This window comes from Vipera ursinii (genome assembly GCF_947247035.1).
Source record: "Vipera ursinii genome assembly, chromosome: 2".
NCBI classification, from domain to species: Eukaryota; Metazoa; Chordata; class Lepidosauria; order Squamata; family Viperidae; genus Vipera; species Vipera ursinii.
In genome coordinates, this window is record NC_139513.1 from 43,164,965 (window position 1) to 43,192,318 (window position 27,354).

At 35.4% G+C, this 27,354-nt stretch overlaps 1 pseudogene across 1 annotated transcript in view; it reads left to right on the forward strand.

The window, feature by feature from the left end:
• The window catches only part of LOC310634807 (contactin-6-like), a 185,424-nt pseudogene that overhangs the window by 114,711 nt on the left and 43,359 nt on the right, over nucleotides 1-27,354 (forward strand). Inside the window, exons 7-13 of the transcript in view lie at nucleotides 822-876; nucleotides 3,735-3,857; nucleotides 14,385-14,563; nucleotides 16,439-16,490; nucleotides 17,881-17,990; nucleotides 26,581-26,815; nucleotides 27,146-27,261. The product of the transcript in view is annotated as a contactin-6-like (transcript). The remainder of the gene's footprint in view (nucleotides 1-821; nucleotides 877-3,734; nucleotides 3,858-14,384; nucleotides 14,564-16,438; nucleotides 16,491-17,880; nucleotides 17,991-26,580; nucleotides 26,816-27,145; nucleotides 27,262-27,354) is intronic.

The window sequence follows — 27,354 nt, forward strand, 5'->3', positions numbered from 1 at the left end:
TTCCATCCAAAAACCCAGGAATAATCTAAGTAATGAGTTAAATGTGTATTTTTTTGGGGGGGGGAATCCATAGCTGATATGAAATATTTCATGCTTGCAAAATTTTGTTTCATCTTCTAGTAGTCTACCTCATTATTCAACAACTATGATGTTGTAAAATCTATCCATTTTGATTCTTTGAGCTGTATGCTTTGTAAATTTTTCCGTTCTTTGTTTTTTATACTGTAATGGATCATCCCTATCTCTTCTCAGTATCTCAACTCATCTATTGTTTTATTTATAACTTTTTTATTTATAACTTTTACATGGACTTCTCTGGGTAATTTGTGTTTCCTCGTATAGCTTGAATTCATTTGAAATATTTCATCTATTTCCATTTGTATCTCTGCTCTTTCTGTTTTTAGGGCCCCTGACAGTAGATTAATAATCACTTCTGCTATATCTTCCTCCTTGTCGTCAGGTATATTTTGGAATCTTAGGTAGTGTACAGATTTCTCCATTTCCAAGGCCACAACTGCTCCTTCTAAGTTTTGATTTGCTTGTTCTACTAGTCTTTCATTTCCTTCCATTAATGCCTCCATTTTTTATCAGTTTCTTCTGATTTGTCTTCCATTTTCTGAATTCTTTGTTCATTTTTGGCAATTATTCGTTGATGGGTATCAAATTGTGTCTTTATGTCAAGCATTTGCTCATTTAGCTTATCAAAGTTGTTTTTTGTCTCTTCATGATTTTTCTGTATTGATTCTTGAATTAGCTGTAGTGTGGCTTGCATCTCTTTTTGAAAGCTGTTTTTTTTTCTCGCTGTAACATTTTTTCAATAGATCCCTGGCTTGCTGCACTAGATGTTCCAGAAGAGGGCACAGAAGAGGGTTTTTTGTAATTTTAGTATGATTTGGTGAACTCATTTTTCAATTGAGCACATTTTGTAAATCCACAAAGAGAAAAAGGAAAAGGAAAAAAAGCCAAGTGCCTTAGGTTATAATCCAAGTATGAAACAAGCCAACTGCTTTAGGATAATTCAAATGTTCCAGTTTGTTTAAAGATGTATAAAGCCCTCTGTTTCCAAGTAGTTTCTTTTATGGTTATATCCAGGGTCAGAAGGTGTGATTGTAGAAAGTCTTTTCTAGCATAAAGTCACATAAAATTCTTTTATTTACAACAGGTTTTATTTCAAGGTCAGGAGCTTGCTTCTCTGGTTCTTTTAGTATTGTTGTAGTATCTCCTTTCACCACTAGATGTCCTTATTTACTGTATTGTCTATATCCAGGTTTTAAAAATAAAAAGAAACAATCTCACCCATTTCTCAACATGTTGTTGACAGTCAGCTGTTTGGCGGCATGCCATGGCATACCATGGCTTTTCACTTTTTTCTCAATTGTCTATGACTTGGGCTGCCTGTGCATTTACAAGCAGCCTTTCTTCCATCCATTTGAAGAGGTTCCTTGGTTCATTTGGGCTGACTGCCATCGGTCCAAGCTCCCAAGTCTTCCCTTCCTGATGCCTCTCCAGGGCAACTTTCTGACCCTTGGGGTCTCCAGGCAGAGCAAAATAGGACTAGGAAGCCGGAGCTCCAGTTTCTTTTGCCTGTCTCATCATGACACCAAACCAGAAGCCTCTAAATGGAAAATGAACAAGTAAAAGAAACAATGATTACATGGACAAAGAATTTGGATATAATATAGATTTAGAGAAATGGCAAAACTTGTGGGAAAGAAATTATAAATTGACAATATCAACCTCTTACAAAGAAAACCTATAGAAAATGTTTCATAGATGGCACTTGCCTCCAGCAAAATTAGCAAAAATATTAAAAAATATGTCAGATAGATGTTGGAAATATAAACACAGGTCAGGTACTTATTATCAAGTATGGTGGATCTGTGTTAAAGTAAAGAAATATTCAACAAAATACATATTTGACTAGAAACGATGTTGGGAAAACATACAGATTTTAAACATGAACTTTTAAAATTAGGCATAATGCCAGAAAAGATAGATAAACAAAGTATATACTTGATTTTACATGTGATAACAGTGGCAAGAAGAAATGAAGAAATACTACCAGAGGAAGAAACAATTAAAAAAAAATACTAGATTGTATGGAAATGGACAGACTTACTGTGAGGTTGAAAGAAAAAGAAGAAACAGAATACTATCAAATTTAAGATGTATCTTATCAATGGCTGAAGAAAAGAATAAGGGATTAGGAATTAAATCTGTATTAGTGAATGATAAACTCAGACAACATGTTTGTTGAACAAGTATTATTGAATTGTAAGAAAAAACCAATAAAAACATTAAAAAAAGAAGACAAAAAGAAAAGAAAATCAGACAGTAGAGGCTCCAGGTCACCCATAGTAGATAGATGACCTTTATTGTCATTTTTACTGTGACACACATTAAAAATGAAATTTAATTGCTTCCTCTCAAAGTGCACACATACATAACACACATTTAAACATGCTATATACAACATATGTATAAACCTATACCCTTACATATAAATAACAGATAAATATTAATCACTGTCCATCTTGAATGTATAATGGAAAGAGGAAGCTTTAGAGTTCACAAGGTTAATAGCATATGGAACAAAACTGTGACTGAATCTGGATGTAAGATCATCTCATGTTGTTAGCAGATCCTACATTTAGTTATAATTTACACTGCTTTTGTAAGTCATATGTATCATTTCCAAACCTGTAACATATAATCTTGAGGCTTTCTGATTCCTTTGGTGAGGACCCTAGTGATCACTGTAGTTGTACAGTATATATCAATATAAATTACTTGGTGGCATCTATCTGCAATCTTTTTTGGTTCCTAATTTAATTTGCATTTTGTCCATAAATCAATCTCTATCTATCTATCTATATACCTATCTATCTATCTATCTATCTATCTATCTATCTATCTATCTATCTATCTATCTATCTATCATCTATCTATCTATCTATCTATCTATCTATCTATCTATCTATCTATCTTTCCTTTTTTAATTATTATATCTGGTATTTTGTGTTTTACATAGTGACCTCTTTGCAAAACTCACTTAAATTTTTATTATCATTTTCAGCAACATTTTTTTTTAATTTTGTGATTACATCACATTCATAAAAAAGTGAAAGTTATAAAATTATCACCTTTGCTTGTCCTGATGTAATCATTTAATCCATGTTTGTCTTCTTCCACTGCTACTACCAAAAATAAGCGGCCTTAACCTGGTGATTTATAACTGTGTGACATATTAACCTTTCTATAATAATCAGCTTACATCCCTTTCATTATTTCACTGTTAGGACTGGGTGTAATGATATCACCGAAGAATATTTGTTTACTCAAAATGCTGAAAAAAAATTGCATCTTCTCATGGTTCCTACTTTAATCAGCTCACTATCTGAGACTGAAAACATATTTTACTCCCTGAAGAAACACACCACACTTAGATCTCATATTGTGGATTTATTTCTTCCTCTGCAGAAATAAATTGACCAGAGAAAGAGGCAGACTAGTTATAAAGACAGTGTCTAATCTGTATCTAATGTAATGATCAATGATACACTGAAGTGAAAATTTGGCTGAAATGTGCTCAGTGTGCTGTAATCAACAGCAACTATGATTAATGTCCAAATATTATAAATAACATATCACAGTTACTGCTGTTAGTCTTCAGTATAATAGGCTAATAACTGGTTTGCACAGTTTTATTTATTTTTTATGTCTTCCCCCTTCAGATTCTTTACCTTAGAAAATAACAGTCTGAAGATATATATAATATTACCAAATCTAATGCAGGTTTATACAGCTGCATAGCAATGAATCAGTTTGGAGACACAAGAAATTCAGGAAACCTGATTGTAAAAAGTACTTTCTTGTCTTTACTTGTATTATGTGCATATTAAAATCCACATGCATATTTGATCAGCCATGCTGAGATGTTAGAGGCTATAGAATTCTGGGAAGGTGAATTGAATTTTTCTTAGGGGCAAGACTGCTGAAACGCCTGTGGCAAACCAGAGGGATCTTGGCCAAAATACAAGCAATACCTGTGGTTTGATACTATTCTTAGAGGGTAAAACAGAGGAGTTCAAACTTAGTATCTAGGTTTCAGGCTGAACAATGAAATTTTCAAGGAAATGGCTGTTTTGCTAACTAAACTCTAAAGGGATGAAAGATAAGGAGACCTCTGAATCCTTGTTTAGTCTCAGAAATTAAAACCGTACAAATGTTTATTCCTGAAGCTTCAGGGTTTTGAGGCACATATATCATTTTTCTACCTGTCCACGGATATTTTACCTGATCAAGGCAAAAAAGTAATTTATTTGAAGATAATTTTATTAAAAAATATTGTTTTAGTGGGCCAGGGAGAAAGAAAGATTATTTCATTGTCTTGGTCAAAAAATAATGTTTTAGGCAAAAGTTAGTGAAGGAACCACTGACATATTCTGTGCAACATGTTGAACCAAATGACCTAGAGTAATCCTTGGGAATCCTTTATTCAGCAGTGTAGGAACCTTCTCAGTCATGTAAAGCAGCAGTCCCCAACCTTTGCAGCTTGGCAGCCTGGCTAGAGGGGGGAGAGGGGAACCAGGCTGTGCAAGCAGTGGGCTGATATGTGCACCCACAGCTCCACTCATGGGAGCAGCGGATCGGTGTGCACGTGCATGATTACACAGCTTAACTACAAGTGGAGCTCCATACTTGCATCCCAGTCCGCCACTTGTACAGCCTGGTTCTAAATAGGCCACAGCCTGGTAGTGGGCCACAACTCAGAGGTTGGGGACCCCTGACTTAAGATGCATGAGACACTGAGTGTTTGATTAGGAGATGCAGAAATGAACAAATATCCATAATTCCTTTTGTGGCCATGCATTGTCCTTTCACAGCTTCCTCCTGCTCCATTTCTTCCTGACTTTACCAAAATTGCTGGTTTTCTGAAAGCTCTTATTTCTACAATGATCATCAACCATAGAGCCTGCTTATAGTAGAAAATCATGAGCTCAAAAATCGAGTCTCTTCTGAATGGGTTGAAGTAAAAGGCATGACCATGAAAAGAAAATTACATGTCAGATCATTTAGCTTTTTGCACTGTGGTAATTCAATGGTTTCTGGGACTACTAGAAATAATCCTCCTGCCCTGCCCTCCCCCCCCCAAAAAAAAACATCAGTAACTGCAAAACCAGGACAGTCTTGGTCTGGCAGAAGCCCTGGTAATAGAAATTTCTTGGATGAATAAATGGAGAAAGAGCATAAGGTCCTCCATGAATGAGAGGGAAGGAAATCTGTAATCCACTGTGAGAGATTATAAATGGAGTAACGCTGAGTGGGGTGGCTTAGATACTTGTCCTTGGTAAAGAGATACATGCTAAGAACCAGCTAAAATGCTTCTACAAAGTTGATTTGTATGTGTTCGAGTTCTCATAAGTGTACTCACAATATGCTAACCTCCTCCCCCACACATCAAGCTACATGTGTTTTAGTAACCGATCTCCCGTAAGACTACTGAAAATCTCTTCTCTTTGCAAGTTATCAATGGAGATTTTCTACTTTGATGCCCTCCAACGGGCAGTCCTAGATGTCATGTATAACAATATACTAGCTCCTCAAAGAATTTGGCCATGTGACCTGAAACTGATAGAAAATATTATCTTAAGATGTAAATTTACATTAAAAATGGGCAACATTATTAATCTCCTTACTACACAAAGGCCTGACTGATCAGATGAATATTTTATCTCTTATCTTCTGTCTAGTTAAAAACACAAAGCTGACATATTCACTTACAAAATTTTATTATCTAGCAATGCATGTTTGTACCAGTACAATATCTTTCAACAATGTCTGTTGTTGAGGGTATTGTACGCTGACATTTTATTAGGTATTAGATGCTACAGTACATTTGATAATTAATTGTTTTTATTTGCATATATTCTGGTTTGTGACCCTAATAAAGCGTGTTGTGTGTATGTGTGTGTGTGTGTGTCTCTGTGTGTGTTGTTTTAGTAGTTGGTGGACTAGTTTGTAATGTTGTAGACTGGTTTGGACTAGTTTGGGACATGGGCAAAAGGTTGGGCTAAGTGAGAATGGAGATATGGATATGGATTATATATCCATGTTGACAGGAAAGGAGAGCACACCTGTGGTGATTCTATCAGAAGACCGGTGAGAAGCAATGGAATAATGATGAACGTCTCTTTCCTTTTTGATGCTTGGTACATAGAACATTGTATTTTATTTGTGTGTCATATTTAAGAACCACCCATCTCCTTCATGCATGATTTTATACATTCATAAGGGGTCAGAATGTAGTGCAGAATTAAAGAAGACTTAAGCAATTAGGTTAATTATTTTATTTTTTAAAAAATTAAAAATTATATTTATTTTTTTTTTACTTAAACACAACAATATGAGTTAACAGCTGCCAGTTGGCTTTCATTCCCACTAAGTTCCTCCCAAGAACCTAGGAGGTTGTAATGTATCAGCATATATACAGATCCAAGCAGTGTGACATTGTGTCAATGTGCAGATTTTCTAAATCCACGACTTTTCGGTATGACACAAAGTAGTACCAATAATGACAATTATGGCCAGTTTATGCCATAATTTTCCAATTTCAATTTTCAAATCTTGATACTTTGTGATCTTCTCTAATACCTGTAATAATAAATAAATAATCAAGTTTGCCATACTTTACCAAAACATTAGTAAAATAAAATCCATCTTGTACTAGCTGTCTTTTATCCAAATGACTTGGCTCAGAAATTATACAGCTCCCACTGACATCATAACTGAAGGCAATCATTCATCTGCAAAAAAATTTCTTTCTCCTTTCCATGGAGAGATGGATGAGAACATCACCTGAGCCTCCAGGGTGCTGAGGTTCTCTCCTCAATCTTAACATCTATGCTGATATAGTTGTCACCGCTCTTGGCAGCATCATTCTAACTGACAAGGATTAACAGGAAAGGATAATTGTCAATGGACTTAATAAATTTCCCCAATAATGAAACAGACCTTAGCCTAATTATTTGGTCGAGCAGCTGCCTCCTGAAAATGTACAATAAGAGTATTATGCAGACAACAGGGAAATGTAATCTGACACTTACAAATCCCAAAAAGAATAAAACTTACAGACGTGCCTTGTAGTTGTGAAAGAGAGGAACTAATCTGCCTTCTTTGGCAACACAGTTATCCAAGCAATGAATCAGAATACAACATCAGAATTTTATCTCTATTATACAAAATTCCACGGCATGAAAACTCCCTTCCAGAGAAATGGGGACTCTACTAAGGATGTTCTGAAAGCGAACTGCAACTACAAATTGACCTTATTACACCTGTGTATTTTCCATGGAGGAAAATATGTTCCATTAACATTACATGAGTCTTCTTAAAAGGAACTCAAAAGCTTGCAAAAAGGGAATACAATCATAGCAGCAAAATCTAGTATTTCCTGGTTAAGCAGCCTGTTCATAGTAAGGAACCCATCAAGAAGATTACATATTTTCATAATTTTCATAATAATATTAAACTGGGCTTTTAGATGATGCCATTAACCAATAGTTGGAGTCATAACATCCTGTCCAATCTTTCCAAGGTTGAATATTCACCAGTTATGATGTTAGCAATGGCTCCTAGCATGTGAAATAGAATAAAAAGTCAATCCAACTGACAACATTCTCTACATTTTTTCTGTGATAAAAATCACTGCTTCTTTCAATCAGTATCTCCTTGTATTTTTCAGAGGAAGCAGCCAGGAACTTGCAAATGATATCCTGATTATTGGAAAAAAGGAGAAATGTTACCGAAGCAGAAAAACGAACATTATTGGAAAGTACAGACTTTCCTTTAGGTTGCAGAGCTGGACATCAAATTGAATCCAGACAAAATGAATCTTAAACTGAGACAGGTGGCATACATAGGACATATACTGTCAGCTGAGTAATAAAATCTGATTTTAAAAGGCAGATGAAATTTGGAACTACAGGACACCATCAAAGGACATTTACCTGACTGCATAACTTGCTTCCTGACTAAATTCTACCAATATACGGCAACCATAAAAGCTAGAACAACAACAACAACAACAACAACAACAAAACTGACACCACAGAGCAGTGGTGGGATTCAAATATGTGTGGATGCTACTTCCGGAAGTTCATTCTGGGCCTGGGCAACAAAAAATTAGCTACCGGTTTTGCCAAAGTGGTGTGAACTGGCTGAATACCACCTCTGCCATAGAGTGAAACTGGACAGGTCACCCCAGGAAAAAGAAAACTATTTCAGACATTAAGGCAATGTCCAAGTTATTGTCAGGAAGCCTCAGACATTTTCTGGAGCCATCATCAGGTATCCAAACCCAGAATTCTTCATAGAAATTTCTATAAAAATCAGAAAAAAATATAGGCAAGGATAGGAAAAAAAGTTAGTAGTTGTGGTATTTGGAATATGGAATTTCCACCAGTATGGTTACAAGAATCTTTTTTTTATTTCAAACTACTGGAGAAAATTGTGAAAGCTTCCCTTTAGGGTATTTTAGTTGTTGGAATGAATGTTGTTATAAACATTCTAACTTGAGATTGATACAGTCCAGGAAAATTTCTACAAATAGAAAATATATATATATCTGTAGCACTTAGTTGAACTGTGGAGTTCTTGGTGCTCTCTGAGTTTGGTTCTTTCCTTCCAGACATTTCATTATCCAACTATGATGTTAGTTGAGTAATGAAATACATGTAAGCAAGCAACCGAGGCCAGACAGTGTCAAGAACTCCAGCAAAAAAATTTCTACCATTAATTCTATCCACCAGATGAAGAAATTATCCAGAGAGATCAGGACATCTGAGTCAATCAACATGATATAGCCTGTCAGTTACATCTCACTTCCAGAGACTTTATTGGCTTGCTCTCCCCATTCTTTCCAAGGTTTTATAACTTTGTTTAATGTTTCTTGATTTAAATCATTTTTAATGGTATCTACATACTGTAATCTTTGTGGGCCTCATTTCCTATTACTTCCAACCATTCCAAATATAACTGATTTTTCTAAGGATTTTTATCATTTGATATGACCAAAATGTGCCTTAGCTTGGTAATCTAATCACCCAGTGATATTTCTGGCTTGATGCACTGTATAAAATTCTCATTTTTTCCCCTCTAAGGGATGAGCAGTAACTTTCTTCAAGCCCATAACTTGAAGGAGTTTGGTTTTCTTCTATGCACATTTTTGTTACCTAATTTTCATTACCATAGTTATAGGAAAAACAATAGCATTTACTATTCTGCATTTATATTAACACTGATGTCCTTGGTTTTTAGGTCTTCTTGCTAATCATTACAGTATTGCCCAATGATGTACTAAATTTAATTTTCAGGCTCACTATCTCTTCAGCTGATTTTGGAACAAAGGAAAAAACATTCCTGCACTAATTCAATTTTATGATGATAAACTTTTATCCCGATGACACAATTTCAGCTGTTACAACTTTCTTTCTTTCTTTCTTTCTTTCTTTCTTTCTTTCTTTCTTTCTTTCTTTCTTTCTTTCTTTCTTTCTTTCTTCTTTCTTTCTTTCTTTCTTTCTTTCTTTCTTTCTTTCTTTCTTTCTTTTCCTTCCTTCCTTCCTTCCTCCCTTCCTTCCTTCCTTCCTTCCTTCCTTCCTTCCTTCCTTCCTTCTTTAGATTGTTAATGTTTCCGCCACCAATTTTGTTGAATTGAATAGAAGTGGGGAGAGAGTACAGCCCTGCAACAATTCTTTCCAATTTTCAATCAGTCTGGGTGTCCATAAACTGTTCTGACAGTGGTTTCCTCAATTATCGTATAGTGATTAACTAAATCAAATGATCTGGAATATCAATTTCTTTCATATCTTCCCATAGTTTTTCATGTTCAGTGCAGGCTTTGCTATAACTGATGAATATAAATATACAGGTATAGTATAGGTGGTACCTTGCTCAAGAGTAGTAACTGTGAGAGGGATCTCAGAGTCCTAGTAGACAATCACTTCAATATGAGCCAGCAGTGTGCTGCAGCTGCCAAAAAAGCCAACACAGTGCTATACTGCATTAACAGAGGGATAGAATCAAGATCACGTGAAGTACTAATACCACTTTACAATGCTTTGGTAAGGCTACTCCTGGAATACTGCATCCAGTTTTGGTCACCACGACGTAAAAAAGATGTCAAGACTCTAGAAAGGGTACAGAGAAGAGCAACAAAGATTATTGGGGACTGGAGGCTAAAACATATAGGGAACGGTTGCTGGAATTGGGTATGTGTAGTTTAACGAAGAGAAGAGTGAGGGGTGACATGATAGCAGTGTTCCAATATCTCAGGGGCTGCCACAAAGAAGAGGGAGTCAAGCTATTCTCCAAAGGACCTGAAAGCAGGACAAGAAATGACTGTCCCAAAGTCACTCAGTGGAATGAGAATCAACTAAAATTGGAGTTTTTGCTTATTCTGATTAGCACACAGTGGTTAGTGTATTGAGGTATAACCTGAGCTAGTTCTTTCTTTCTTTCTTTCTTTCTTTCTTTCTTTCTTTCTTTCTTTCTTTCTTTCTTTCTTTCTTTCTTTCTTTCTTTCTTTCTTTCTTTCTTTCTTTCTTCTTTATTTTTCTTCCTTTCCTTTTTCTTTTCAGCATATTTTATAAATTCAGTAGTCAAGTGTATTTACTTTCATTGGTTGTTATGGAAGCAGCATAACAGTTAAAGAAGAAATATACTGAAAATAGGAGTTCTACAGTCGAGTTAACAATAGCATAAATAACATCATCTGCATTTAAACAATAGACATGATCCAGATCACGTTTGTTGTTGTTCCTGTCGGAGCAACGCTTGTCTTTTGTTCTTATAGAAGTGCCTTGCCCCATTTTAATGATTTTTTAACTTACATCTCTAATTGCTATACTATTTTCAGCATGTGTAGGTTTATGTGTGAATATATGCATATACATACTATATGCAGACACTTGCATGTTTAAATAAAAGGAAATGAAATCTCAGCCCAATCTGTCTCACAGGTTGCCGTTGGGAGACAGTAGGATGTATGCTCCTTGAATTACTAAATGAGAAGTGTGATACAAATCTAATAAATAAAAGGATGATACATATATCTCATTCAGATGCCTTGTCTTATAGTCAACTCTTCCTCTTAGAAAAATTTAACTTTTTATTCAACATATTAAAGCAATACCTTTCCCTAAAAATGAAAACATTAATATTCTATTTTACTTTATAAGATAACAATGTAATTATCACTGTATACCTTTCTTTATTGTATAGTTTTCTTGAGATGTTGCTGGTTTGCCTGTTTCCATTCCAACCCACCTACCTTTCTCAATCTGTACAAACTAGCTGTGGTTGAAATGAAGCCTCTGCTCACCAGGCTTTCTTTACTGCATGTTTGAAATTCTGTAGTGAATTAAGTTGAATTGATACAACCAATTCATGCATTTGATCACAACAAATAACATGAAGAGTTAGTACACACACACACACACACACACACACACACACACACATACACACACACATATATATACATTCCCATTGGGCTATTCCTCCTTGCAGTAAAGCAATAGAAGGCATGGCACAAGAAAAAGAAAATGTAGCTAAACCTAATTTACACATGCACTACTGCTTATACTTTTCTATCCTTGTGAAGCATTCTTGCTTGCATAATAGCCATACATTCCTTCATACAAAGCAATTTGATTTTTTAAAACTATTCACTCCTTTTTTTCAGACTCAAGGACTTTCATCAACTCCACACAACCGTAACTTCCTCACTTTCCCTATCCAATTCAATCCATTTATTTGTTTTGTGGTTTGATACTTTTTCTATTTATATGGCCAAACGTCTGAAATATACTATCCTCATACTGTTCACTCATGCCTGAATTCAATTCATATTCCTTAAGCATCCATTCACTCTTAAACCTATTTTTTCCTGTATTCTTCCAGATACTTCTTAGGTAACTATTCCCACTGCATTGAAATTATGCTTATATTTCTTCTGACATATAATTACATGGACTGAAGTATGTTCTTCTAAGTAGCCAGGTATGTTTCCTTTGGCAAACATTTAGCATTTCCCTGATAACACCAAGGACACAATACTGATCAGTTTTTTTGGCACATTTTTACTAGTATAATACAACAATAAGCTCATTTCTACCCTAGGCAAACTTACATTATTCTATCCTAGCTAGGATCTCTTATCTAGAATGCAATCTGGGAAGCTTTGTTGTAGCTTCTATCTCATAAATTAAGAGATACATACAGTATAGTACACTCACACACACTCAGTACACAAATGCTAGCAGATCTGTTTTTATACCAAATAGCATAGATAAACTGAAATACTTGTAAGTCATGTGGATAATTTGTGAGAACTTCAAAGAGAGATTTGACATTTTAATTTTATAAAAAAATGATAAATGACAATGATTTATGTTTAAAATAGATACTACATATGAACTAAAGGGAACTGGTTAGATATCTTAACCAACATTAAATGTAAATAGCATTATGCACAAAGTAGAGATGGATCCTAACTATGTATGGTGTTTCAACTATATATTTAAAAAAAAATCTAAAGAAAATCTTAATTTGACAATTGAAGTTTTTATTAAAAATCAAAATAATAATATGATATCACAATTACTGTATTTTCAAAGAACATTTGTTTGGGTTCCCTTCTGGAGAAGTTTGGGCTGCTCAATTACAAACCTCATTGCTTCTTTACTGTATTTAACTGAAATGTCAGGATCTAATAAACAAATCTAATGTTTACTGCTGCTCATTGATCTGTTTATCCTTAGTGATAGAAATCTCTATTATACTTCAGGTGCACTGAGTATTTTGTCTTTTTGGGGGAAGGGGAACAGGTTCTGCTCCATGATACATTCCTATAGATAGCAAACAAAGTGGATCGCTAATGAGAAAAGGGAAGTTTTAAAGAAAGACTCATAAGAAACAACAGCTTGAGTCAAATGAAGCGATCATTTCAGCATTGCTCATAGAAATTGATGTGATCTGGTTAGACTGATATATCCAGAGAGACCTTAGTCTTCTTTGAGATAGATGCCTTTTATTCTTCTAAGAATGCAAGAATGCATATTTCACGGGATGCATGGTTGAACTGCTTAACATAGCATAGCAGAACAAAATAAAATAACACTGTGTGGCATTTTCTGGATTCTGTTTTCCAGATCCCTTTTCTTTACAATGAAAGATACATAAAATGTTAATTGTAGGCCTTTCCCCAGCATCTTAAAGGCTATGCTTAAGCTGGAAATTCAGATTCAGATCATGCAGCCTAACCTGTCTATCACCCTGGGCAGTTAAAGAGGTAAAAAGAGATAAAGCAGGATTGTGATCTGAAAGATTAACCCTTAATCTTCATGAGATGAAACTCTGATACACGGAGAATGAAAGAGACAGAGAAGCTAGATACAATTTTTTTTTAAAAGTGCATGTTACTTGCTTTCATAGAACTCATTTCAACCTAAATAGTCTCTTCAACTGAACTTTGGGTCACACAAGCAAGTACAGATAGACATTTTTTCCCCCTGTTGTATGTAGGGCCAGTCAGAGTGGGCAAAAGGATACTTATCCACTATCTTGTGGATACAGTATCTCAGGAGAATTTTATGCCTGATTCAAAGTATCAATTCATTTTCAAAATCAGATTTTTCCCTCTATCTGAAGTGGGGGGAATCATCACATTTCTTTTAACTAGCTTCCCTAAATAAGTATGGTTGAATTGTGAATAAATACATTTTTCAACAAACATTTTCAAAGCTTTGCAAGTCAGAAACACTGGAGTCTAGATTGATGGCCATTATATTGTTATGTCACAATATCCTTTTTGTTTTCCTACCTATCTACATATTTGGTGTAGTATTTATCACTGTAACCAGGCTTCCTAGTACAATTTATGCATATAAATTACCATGACTGCATAATGCTTTCATCAATATACACACTTAAACTGCTTATAACAAGGGAGTTGTTATCTCTAATTTATTAATCAATCATTAGAACAATAGGAAAGAGGTGAAGGAATCAAATCTATGGTTCATTCTCTTCTCTCTTAACTAACTAGAACAGGGGTAGGCAACCACGGCTCTTTTATGACTCATGGACTTCAACTCCCAGAATTCCTGAGTCAGCTATGCCGAGGTTGCCTACCCTTGAACTAGAAGATTGCTAATGAAATGGTTAAGGATAATGATTTGGTTGAAGTGGTTGAAATGACTTCTATGGTTGTTTGAACTGGTGTCTTTGGATAAGGAACTTTTAGATCTTTGTAGTTATTCTTGAAATATCGGGCTTTTGTTAAATTCTTATATGATCAAGAAGGACTTTTTTTTGTCCCACAGAAAAAAAAAACTGTCATCATTAACCCACCTTTTGATATTGAAGTTACCATTGGAAAAAGTATAGTTCTTCCTTGTCAAGTATCCAAAGATTCATCCATTGAGGTTGTTTTCCATGGTCATTCAATGGACATCTTATTGATTTTAAAAGAAGAATGACCCACTTTGAAAGAGCTGGTGGTGTAAGTTTCGTGTCATTATTGTTTGCGTTCATATACTTTTTCTATAAATTTTTAAAAAATCTTATTTTGAAATCACATGAAAAATAGTTTTAAACTTTTTTCTGTAGTAAATTACATACAGGGATATTTTTATGTATGCTTCTATAGTGTATGTATGTGTGTAAGAGATGTATAATAGATATATATCATCTATCCAGTCAGCATCTAGTATTAAATTTAGCACTGCATAATTATTTGAATCTATTATCTGCCCTAAATTATAGTAATAGAGTATCTCTATCAATGCTAAGCTTTCTCTGTGCTTTGGATTGTTTTAAGAAACTGAGCACTTAGAAAAACATGTATTTTTTTCCATGGAAAAGGCAAGGCATGCCGGTAGTAACCATGGTCCATTGCACCCAACCCTTTGATTTTCCTGCTGAAGGTGAAATCTGCCTTCACCCTTTTGGCCTTACAAAAGGGCCTTAGAACCTGGTTCTGCTGGCCAGGGCCCCAATAGGTGTACTCTATGCAAGGGGTGGCTAATGGGAAAGAGAGAACATCTCCACCCCTATATTGCCCATCATGTTGGCTTTTATTCTTTTTTGTTATTTCTTAATTTTAATATTTTTGTGTTATCTTTTTATCATTACGTAAGCCTCCAAGAATCACTTCAAATGAATTTAATAAATGAATAAAAGAAGAAGGTGAAAACTTGCAAAGATTCAAAGAGATCTGTTATGAACATTTCAGACAAATGGCTGTCCGTCTCTTCTTAAAAACTTCCAATGTTGGAGCATTCACAGCTTCTGGAGGCAGGTTGTTCCACTGATTAATTGTTCTAACTGTCAGGAAGTTTCTCCTTAGTTCTAGGTTGCTTCTCTCTTTGGTTAGTTTCCATCCATTGCTTCTTGTCCTGCCTTCAGGTGCTTTGGAGAATAGCTTGACTCCCTCTTCTTTGTGGCAACCCCTAAGATATTGGAACACTGCTATCATGTCCCCCCTCGTCCTTCTCTTGATTATAGACATACCCAATTCCAGCAGCTGTTCTTTTTATGTTTTAGCCTCCAGTCCCCTAATCATCTTTGTTGCTCTTCTCTGTACTCTTTCTAGAGTCTCAACATCTTTTTTACATTGTGGTGACCAAAACTGGATGCAGTATTCCAAGTGTGGCCTTACCAAGGCATTATAAAGTGATATTAACACTTCATATGATCTTGATTCTATCCTTCTGTTAATGCAGCCTAGCACTGTGTTGGTTTTTTTGACAGCTGCAGCACACTGCTGGCTCATATTTAAGGGGTTGTCCACTAAGATTCTGAGATCTCTCTCACAGTTACTACTACTGAGCAAGGTACCACCTATACTATACCTGTGCATTTGGTTTTTCTTGCCTAAATGTAGAGATTTTAGAGATTTCCAACACAGAGGCTCTCAGTGACTGCAGTAATCAATGAAACATTCAATCTAAGCAACACCGTTTTCTTTTCTACAACTAAAGAGGAGCTGTCTCAGTCCCACAATTAGAAGGAATGGATGACCTCCTTCTAAAAATGCTTGATAAAATCTTATTAAACCAGATGTGTACTTATAACTTGTCCCACATCCCCAAAGTACACTGCATGGGCATGTTTCTTCTAGATCATAAGATTTAGTTTGGAGTCTGTTTCCAAAATCTACTCAATGGAAGTTTTATTGCTTTACATTCATTTAGTTTTTGCTTTCATTGTTGGCATTATTTGTGGGATTTATAATAAAAGTGTCTGAATGAAAAAATTGAATGACACTAATGTATAATTCAGTTTAAAAACTGTGTCTTTATTAATATTTAGCAAGTTGCAAAAATATGCATTATGGGAAATACATCCTGTTTGATTAATTTTCTTTTTATCTGAGGATTCTGTAGGGGATCTTATGATAAGAAATATTCAGCTAAATCATGCACTGTGCAAACATTGATGGACACTTTATTAGCATCACCAGAAATAATTGTAAGGGGTAAGTCCATAAACTATAAAAATTAAGCTAATTATATAGAAGTGCATGCTACCCCTAAATTTTGGAGGAGCTGGTTAAATTAAATATGCATAACTAATGAACTATAGCTCAGATATATGTCCTACTTTGAAACTAAAAATTGTTCTATAGGCAATTGACTCTTATATTGAGAATGTGTGTTGCCCTAAAGGCTGACCTATAAAAATTAGAGCCAAAAATATAATCTTGAATCATATAATGAAGACTACAATAGAAAGGGAAATTGAATTTTTATTTGGCTTAGATATAATTGTTTAGATATGATTGGGAAAGAAAGCCACTCCCAGTGGTAGCAGTGAAGAAAAAGATAAGAACATAGGTAAGTATAATTGATAGTGGCTGCATGGCAAAAGTAAATCTTGGAAACTTAATTTGGCATGTTCCTACTGTAGGTTGAAAATAATTTACATATCCTGTAGACAGCAATTAAAAGATAGGGAGCTACAGGATAGCATGTATTCTTGCAGATATGATAATAGTTGGTTCTGCTGGAAATAACAGAAAGAAATAGAAATGGGAGTTTGGATTTTAGTGCTTATTTCATTTATAAAATCCATTGTTCTCTGGGGAAAACTGGGAATTGAAATCCACACAGCTTAAAGTTGACAAGGTCATGAAACACTGGTGTGTTGCTTTCAGTCCCCAGACCATTGGAGGGACTTTTTGGCTAGAGACAGAAGGGAATCATTTTGTATGATTGCCTAAAAAAAGTGGAGAGAAAAGTCCTTTTTGTATCTTAGATGGCATTATTTTGAGAATGATGGAGAACTGCTAGCGAAGCAGACTGTTGTACTACATCTCCTAGTCAGCATGACTTCTTTTTCAGATATGCCAAGTATTGCTTTTCCTCAGTATCAAGAAGGTTCTAAACGTGGATTTAAAAGAATCTTTCTAAATCAAATCTACTTTATGTAGGTACTCATGTAAGATGTTTCAGCCCTTAGGGAATTTCCCATGTTTATTTCAAACAATCCGCTTTAATCAGGTGCATTAGTGCTAAGTTCACCAGTAAACATTAAACTGCAACCGAATTTTTAACAATTCTGCTAAAATAACATGGATCTTTTGTTTCAATAAAGCATTCCTGGCCCACTAAAAGAGGTTACTATTGAATACGTATCTAATAAAACTGTAGTGCAGAACTGGAAATCCAGAGCAGAAAACAACAATGCTGTCCACACATACACAGTTCAGACAGTTGGAAGGCAAGCAGTTTCAACAGGTACACATTTCTGATTACATTCTATGCTGTTTTCAGAAATTGTTTGCCTCTAACCCTTTTATTTTTCATTTTTCTTAAGTGATGGTGGTTGATCAAAATTCCTGGGTTGAATATGAGTTTCGATTTGTAGCTGCTAATAGTGTTGGAATTGTGGAACCAAGTACACCATCGGAGCTACTAAGAACTAAAGCATCTAGCAAGCTACTTAACATATTACCGATAGATTTAAGAGCTCTTAAAATACAGTTTCACCCATCATAATATTAAATCATAATGGTTTACCTTTCAGTAACCTTCGAAACACAATAAGTGGCTTAGAGGTTTATTTGTATTTAATTATTTATATTACTCTCTTCCCATTTTCAGCTAAATATTGGCATCTAAACTATTTCACATTAATTTAAGCCTAATAATTACAATATGAACCTTTCCATAATGGAAGACAAAACTCAGGACAGTGGAGAGGATTTCCAGGGTGTCACAATTTTCTCCTTCTCCTTTGATCACTTACCACCTATTGGAGGAGAGTGAGGAGGAAAAAGTGCCTTGTGGTATTATCTCTCTTCAATGAAACATTTTTACAGGACATAATTATGTATTTTCCTGAGTTTAAGTCTTATTGAACTCCCTTAAACTTACTTTTGTACAGATGTACAGAATGGTTTTTTGATATGTAGGAAGGAAAGGAAAGGAAAGGAAAGGAAAGGAAAGGAAAGGAAAGGAAAGGAAAGGAAAGGAAAGGAAAGGAAAGGAAAGGAAAGGAAAGGAAAGGAAAGGAAAGGAAAAGACAGTAAATTTTATTGCATATTAATCAGCACATTTATATTATTGTATATACAATTTATAGTATTAGCATAGTTACCTAATACTAACTTACAGGCAACATATATATATAAACATTTTTTCATTTGCAAATCCATAAATATTTGCAGGCTCCAGCTGCTTTCATTCAAACAGCAAAGGCAGCATGATGCAATCATGCCCCAAGCTCTGTGCTTTTAGGATACACAGCAATGCACAAACAAAGGGCTGAGGCTTGAATCTGAATGCTGCTTGTGGCTGCTTTCGTCAGACTAACTGGTTTAATGGCCCCAGTGAATGCTGCTAGGTAGATACGTCGATTAAAAACAAACACCTGCCATCACAGTACAAAGTGAAATGCATATATCCATTCTAGTCCTTTTAATTTTTACCAGATTAACAACATTTTCTTTTTCTAATTTTATGTCCGAATAAATAAATACAAGCATGCAAACATGTATATGTGCCACTGGAGTTGGCTACTAGATTGATAGCAAACCCACCTCACTTCCTCATTCCAGAAAAATATATTCTCTATGACACCATCCATGGATCTATTTAAGCAACATGCCATATTGTTCAGAAATGTGAAATACTTAAAATTTGACTGACCAATGTGTTAACCAATTCAATCAAATATTCCAGTGATATGACCAATTTGAGAAAATGTACAACTGCTGCTGGAAAGTGCTTGTAACCCAGTCTTTGATTGCTGCTACTGCTTGATGCAGTGTTGGCCTCTAGTAAAGCATACCTTGACTTAATAATGAATAAGAGGGCTGACTTGGCATGTTTTACTGAACTTGCTTGAGAATGGAATGTGTCTATCTGGATTTGAATGTGTCACCAGCTGCAACTCCTGAACTACGGTAGATCAATTATCACTTAAGAATTTGATAGCTAGTTGCTTGTTTCTCATCCCACTGGGCTCCATACCCTCCTCCCATTTCCTGTCAACAATCTTTTGAAAAATATTGAAGCTCCAAAACTCACACTGTGGAAGGAGGGCAGCCCATTCTACCCCTTGGCCTCCCTAGGCTACATGAGACTATCTGTAAGAGGGTGCTATTTTTATGAATTGTTGTCATTCTGAAAATGTATTCATTCCTATTTAAGAAAATTTATATGGCCATCTACTCACTGTCAGTGATTCTGGGTGGCTTGCATAACTGTGGTGCCAGCTTCTGATGTGAAGCCATGCAGCTTATGGATGCCACTTCTCTTGTTCACTTGTAGGGATGCTGAGCAGCTGCTCATGTTAGGGAAGGAAGGCAGGTCACTCCTCAACATCTTTAGGCTATGTGGTTCTGTCTCAGAAACAGACACCATTTTTGGAGTGGCTGCAATGAGAGGTCAAGAGGTGGAGCAGCCTCTCCTCTTTTCACCAGAGTGAACTATGAAGCTCCCCAGATCTTCCAAAAGTAGGTGTGTGAATAGTGGGGGTTGGAAGAGGAGGATATAGGACCCAGTGGAGTGGGAAGCATGCCCAAAGCCTGTGGAGACCCCAAGGAGTGGGAACTAGAGCACATATTGCCTCAGAGTGGGACACCCAGGTCAGGTGGACATGAGCCTGTGCTAGGCCTCCCAGGTCCACACCTCACCTATGCTGTGTTTAACAACTTGTATAATCACATATTACTGCACTGGGGAGAGCAGAGGTGAGCAAGGCCATGACATGGTTGCCTTGCTTAACAATATTCACAATTTGTGACCATAATGGGCAGGCTCCATTACAGTGATGAGCCAAGGGCTACCTGCCTGGAAGATAATGAAATAAAATAGCACCTTTCATTTACTGTGCAGGATCTGAGATTTTGATAAACCCTACCCATTTAGCTTTATAACTGTTCCAAAAACAATAGGCAAGCTCTTTGTAGCTCTTTACTAAATGGTGACATCTTCAGAGAAACAGGTATAACAGATGGTAATAAAAGGGGAAATGGTGTGTCTGTCTTCTACATTGCCAACTGAAACCTGATCATGAATTGATACTTTTTCTGCAAGCAAATGAGCTATTACTCATTTTATTAAAATGGAAGAATTAATTGTGCAGTTATCTGAAAATTTTCATCTTATTCTCAGCTATGACCCAGTTGAGGCTTTTGTTGAGCAGTGGTATTCATTTCTTTCCCATGAAAATACAGTAAATATCTATTTAACACAAGCCTAATTGAGCATTAACTAATTCATTGGACAGTGGAATGTTACCTGTGCTTGGCTTAAAAGTCTCATTTTAATTCTCCATTTTAGTTAATCATCCCATTCACTTTTCCTGTGTTGGGCATCTCCTAAGTAATTCACTCAGTTATTGGTAACAGCAAAATTTGATGACATATTTCCATCCAAAAATAAGATATAAATTTATTTTTATGAATACAGATTACCCTGCAGTAAAAGAAATCACAGATTTGTCAAAAATGAAAAGGTTGCATATCCTGTAGATTGAAAGTTAAGATATATTGAGGCCTGTATAATAATGTGCATTGTACATATTACATACTATATGTATTGTATAGTGATAGTAATGCATAGTAATACAAGAACTATAAAATAGTTGCTCAGGATGTGGATAATTTTGTAGCAATGGTGATAACCTACAGAAAAATAAGTGCCACATGTTCAAGTAAGTGGTTATAAGTAATACTTAACTTACAACCATTCATTTAGCAACTGTTTGAAATTACAACAATGAAAAAAGGTCTTACAACCAGTCCTCACATTTGTGACCATTGCAGCATCCCCAATGTTGCATGATCAAAATACAGGAACTTGGCAACTGGCATGTAGTTAGAACCTTTGCAGCATCCTGGGATCATTTGATCACCATGTCAAGATTCCAACTGATGAACCCAATGAAGTAAGCAGTTGAGATGATGCAATCTATAACACAAAACTTTATTGAGCACATCATTTTGGCACAGATGAAAGGAAAACCAGTTCTGCTTAATTGGTGCCAAAATCAGTACATTAAAAGTATTGAGTCTCCCCCCCCCAATAGTGCAAGTCACATTGTCCAATGTGACAATTATTATGAGAGAGTATTTTAGTTCTCAGTAAACAACTCTTGAGTGATCTTGGTTCTCACAGATTGGCAGTCTGATGTCTGAAGCCTACATTCCATTCTTCCCTCCCCTCCTCCTGAATAGGTAGACAAGCTAAGAAGCAGTAATGGATGCCACATCATAGGTATTCTTCACAGCTTGACGCACCATTCCCATTATTTAGATTTGTTATGTCTCACTGCTAATCAGACAATGTTCTGTAGAATACCTGAAAATTTAGAAAAAGAAAAAAAAAAGCTTAGGAGGACTGCAGAGGGAACATGTCACCACATCTCCATGCTTTAATATCTCATTGGTGATTTTTACCTGTCAAAGTCAAATAAGCAACTCTATTGCTCTATGGTAAGAATAGAGCTGGGGGACCAAGTTCATCCCTTTGCTTCTTTTTCACTTCTATTGTAGCCATTACATATTAAAACATATTAGGGAAAATTTGTTTCAGGCTTCTCTGAGACTATGTTTCTATATCAAAACAGCTCTCACATAGCTCGAGCTGACACAAATCAATCACTCCTTAAGAAAAGTGTTTGCAGAGATTGTTGATAGTTTACCTCACAGCAACATCTATAGATTTTACTGATCTTAAATTCATTTTAAAACATATGTATGCTGGATCTGAAGTTGCTGCTCAAAGTTGATTTCTATTGAAATGTCCTCTGAGCTCCTCATTACAGGAACTGAAAGGCCAGGTTGGGGTTAGATCATTCTGGTGAAAGTCTATTTATGTTAACCCTAGAGTTAACATCAGATTGATTGCAACATATTACTGATCTTTCAACTTTGGTCATCCTGGATGGAGCTTCTACGAATTATATTTCAGCAACAGATTGGGACTAATTAAATATGTAGTTATGAGCAATTTTTTTAAAAAAAATATCCACATATTATTTTCTCATTTACTTTCACCTTCATTCTTTTGTTTGATTTTCTTCAGGCTTAAGTATACTTCCTATGGCAGGGATCTGATGTTTTGCAGAATGGATAGCAATATAAACATAGAAATAAAAGTGAAAAATAATGTTGGGTAGACAAGAACCAATACACTGAGAATAAATTTTAGTAAGATGAAAGTGCTATGGATTTTACACTGATGGATTCAGGAATAACTTTTACATAAAATACTTTATATATACTTTAAATTGTATATACTGTATACTCCATTCCTCCCCACCATTTTTAAGTCCAAAAGAAAATCATATACAAGAAACACATTTTCCCATTGCCTTAAAATGTCTATAAATTTCCTATTTGTATTGCCACAACAATTAAAACCCTGTGTTGTATATTTCTTTTAATAAATTTCATAAGGCTATTAAGGGAGTCAAGCTATTCTCCTGAAGGCAGGACAAGAAGCAATGGATAGAAACTAATCAACAAGAGAAGCAACCTAGAACTAAGGAGAAATTCCTGACAGTTAGAACAATTAATCAGTGGAACAACCTGCCTCCAGAAGCTGTGAATGCTCCAACAATGGAAGTTTTGAAGAACAGACTGGACAGCCATTTGCCTGAAATGGTATAGGGTTTCCTGCCTGAGCCAAGTTGTTGGACTCCAAGTTCCATTCCAACTTCTCCTCCACCTCCTCCTCCTCCTCCTCCTCCTCCTCCTCCTCCTCCTCCTCCTCCTCCTCCTCCTCCTCCTCCTTCTTCTTCTTCTTCTTCTTCTTCTTCTTCTTCTTCTTCTTCTAATTATTATTATTATTATTATTATTATTATTATTATTATTATTATTATTATTATTATTATTATTATTATTATTATTAGTGCTTTTTTGTAAAAGAAAAAGGTGCCAGTACTCACACATGTCATACAACCCGCCTTGCCTATCCCACAAGGTTCTATCCAAAAAAGGTGCCGGAACTCCGTTCTGAGCATTCTATGAGAAAAAAAGCCATTATTATTATTATTATTATTATTATTATTATTATTATTATTATTATTATTATTATTATTATTATTATTATTATTCTGGGGTCAATTACTAGCAACCACATAGATCTATTTTCTCTGGAGTGTACTATTCCCTGTCTGGTCCTTCAAGTTTTCCAAAACTACATCCTGTCACTATAATTGAGTCTCTCCACCTTGCTGCTGGTTATCCAGATTTCTCGGGAGAGCTAGGTCTTCATGTAAGGGCAACCTTGCCAAAGGATTAAATTCCACTGAAACTGGATTGACAGATTTTTGTTTTATTACCATGCATCCTTTCTATTCAGCATCAGGAACATTCCAGTTTAAAAACCAGTCAGATGAATGAAGTGCAAACAGCTAAAGAACTAGGACAAATAATTTTCCACAAACACTACAGAAAATAGATGTGCTTATTGGCATTGCTTACTCTGGTGTAATTTTTCTCACCCTTGGCAACATTAAGATGTGTGGACTTCAATTCCCAGAATTCCACAGCCAGTGGAATTCTGTGCTTTGCTTTGTTTTTAACTGTAATCTAAATATCTGAGGGTTGCTGTGGCTTTTCTGATGGAATAAATAAAAGAAGAACTAAGAATAGACAAGTGGTATGTATGTATGAAATAAGTCTGTGTATTATATGCACTCAGGACAAATTTATTTTACTTTGTTTTATTTATTTTATAACTTAAAGCTGTGGCAGTAGTCCAATATAACATTTCAGCTGTATTATTTTAAGAAACAGCTACATGACACCCATCTTTCTGAGAAAAAAATGTTCCTCTGTGACAAGGAACACAGAAAGTATGCTAGTCCTTTATTCCTATTGACTTGATAGGTGACAGTTGCTTTCTGTGTGTAAAGCCAAGAAAAAGGAAAGGAAAACTCAGAACAAAATGGGCATTTTGATTCATTAGAAAGAAAATAGATAAATGGTGTGAAGGGAAATGTTCTATATAAAAATATTTATTCTTACCTTTTAATCACTTTTATATATTTTAATGTAAATTCATATAGACTATAGGCCCAAAATTAAGGGCACATTGTAAATATTAGTTTTTAAAATATACCTGCTGTCATGCAATGCAATCATCCTTTCATAATCTCTCTCTACTTTATACCAGAAAGAAGAAAAAAGATAACATAGAGAACATTTGAGTCCCCCAGATGCTCCAAATTAATTTGCATTTGACGTGAAGCTTTTTCTTCTAGGAATTAGCTAACACAACAGAACACCATAATCCTGCTTTACTATGATGGATGAAATAGCTAGCTGATGAATTCTGAGATTAAAGAAGCATCAGAAATAATTTAAATTATATAAACGATGCCCATTTTCTCTCTCTCTCATACACACACACACATACTTCTAGCCATCCATCATTTACCAACTAATATTTCAAGTTGAAAAACTAAAATAAACAATCCAATAAATTATGGATATAAATAAACTAAATATTGGTAGTGTATAACTTCTTTATCTCTTAAGACTCAGACAAGAGTAAACAGCAGTATTCATAATTACTTAGATGCTAATAGTGACAGAAGGCAGTAAAAACTAGCTGATCCTGAATGATCTAAAAACAAAACAAAAACAAAACCTAAGCAGATTGAGACCTGGACTAGTATCAGTTTGGAATCTATCACCCTTCACTTCTCATAAACTAAACATTTTAGATGAGTCCACCGAGGATTTCATTTTACATGGTATGAAAGTGTGTTCATGCAGCATTTTTAATTTTCCGTTGTAAGATTTCAAAGCTAAACACTTAAGATGGCAAAGTGTGTCGAACAGAAAGGAGAGAAGAATCCACCTTAATCTAAGATAATCATTATACTTTTCAGCTTAAAAATTAAAATTCTTGAAAAGTTGATTTTCTTAGTTAAGACTGACTTTAATTTTTAAATCAAGTCTTTTGTGCTGACAGAAGACTGAATGGAAGTAAGAAAGTTATTGGGAATAAGGATGTTCATTGATTATGGAATAAAGCGACCCAGGGTAATGAAGCAGAAACCAGATAATAAGGTATGCACTTGCATTTTGGCAAGTAGTATGGAAAAGGATTATTTCATTCTAAAATATAACATATGTATGTATGTATGTATGTATGTATGTATGTATATCTTGGACGGACGTGGTGGCTCAGTGGGTTAGGACGCTGAGCTTGTCGATGAGAAGGTCGGCAGTTTGGCGGGTCGAATCCCGAGTGCTGCGTAACAGAGTGAGCGCCTGTTACTCGTCCCAGCTTCTGCCAACCTAGCAGTTCGAAAGCATGTAAAAATGCAAGTAGAAAAATAGGGACCACTACAGTGGGAAGGTAACAGCATTCCGTGCGCCTTTGGCATCTAGTCATGCCGGCCACATGACCACGGAGACGTCCTCGGACAAGCGCTGGCTCTTCAGCTTTGAAATGGAGATGAGCACCGGCCCCTAGAGTCAGAAATGACTAGCACACATGTGCGGGGGAACCTTTACCTTTACCTTTTATGTATATCTTAATAACAAGATCAAAATGCCTAGACTGGGTCTGGTTGACCACCTTATTGCTAATTTAGAGTTGAGGGTTGTTTTTTTCTAGTCTACATAAGGTAATTAGTTATTTGGGACTATTCATACAATTTTCTATTTCTTATATTATCCTTGTCAATCTATTGTCAGGTGTCTCAGTCGGTTTGGCTTGGAGTCCTGCCATCACTCTTATGGGGTGTTTTAATAAAGAAATACTGTTTCAGATCTTAATTGCTTTGGTTCACTTTATAGAGGATTGCAATTTTTTCCATTGGCCCTTCTCTCTCCCTTTTGCTAAAGTATGGTACTGATTAGATCTTTTATCTCTAAATTGTCTCAATACATTTTTCTTTTAATTGTTACTTTCAATACTATGTTGACTGGTGGAATAAACATTTTCTATTCAAGGCCCAGTCAACCAAGTCAATACACCTAAAATATTTCATGGGATGAAGAGAGCAGGTAAACCTTTTAAAAGTGATTATTATGCTTCTTACAGTCCATTCCTGAAGAACTACAAAATGGGGAAGGATTTGGATACCTTATTATGTTTCAGCCCCTTGGCTCCTTCAGCTGGACTAAAGCAGTGGTGACTTCAGTTGAGGCATCAAACTATATCTACAGAAATAAAAGCATCCCATCATTATTTCCCTTTGAAGTAAAAGTGGGTGTCTTTAATCATGAAGGAATAGGCACCCTGAGCCCAGTATTTCTTGTGTATTCTGGAGAGGATGGTAAGCAAAGTAGTACATATCTCATATTTTTATCTATTTCTGTCATATGAAACAGAATTTGGAAACCCATCTGAAATGCTCTCAGTAATATAGCTGATGCAATATGCACATGATACTGCAGTGGTTTAATACTTAATATTACAGGAAGTCTTTGAATTAAGTCATAAATCTTATGGATGATAAGTCATAAATCTTATTATTTCAGGAGAGCTATGATGAAGTTTCTTTTAACTTCCAGTTTAACAACTATGCAACTATGTTCCCAATATTTTAGGAATAGTCCACTAAAAATTAAATAACAAATTTTGCTGTTCCTCTACTGTTTCCTAGAGCCTCAGATAGCACCAACTGGCATTTCAGTACCAAGCTTCTCATCTTCTGAGATGGAAGTCTCTTGGAACCCTCTTGCATGGGCCAGACATACTGGAAGGATTCTTGGCTATGAGGTGTTGTTGTTGAAAACCTATTAAATATTCTCAGCCAAAATACATGCTTCCCATCTGTACCCATCTGCTGTTTTCTCTAAAATAACCTTGCCT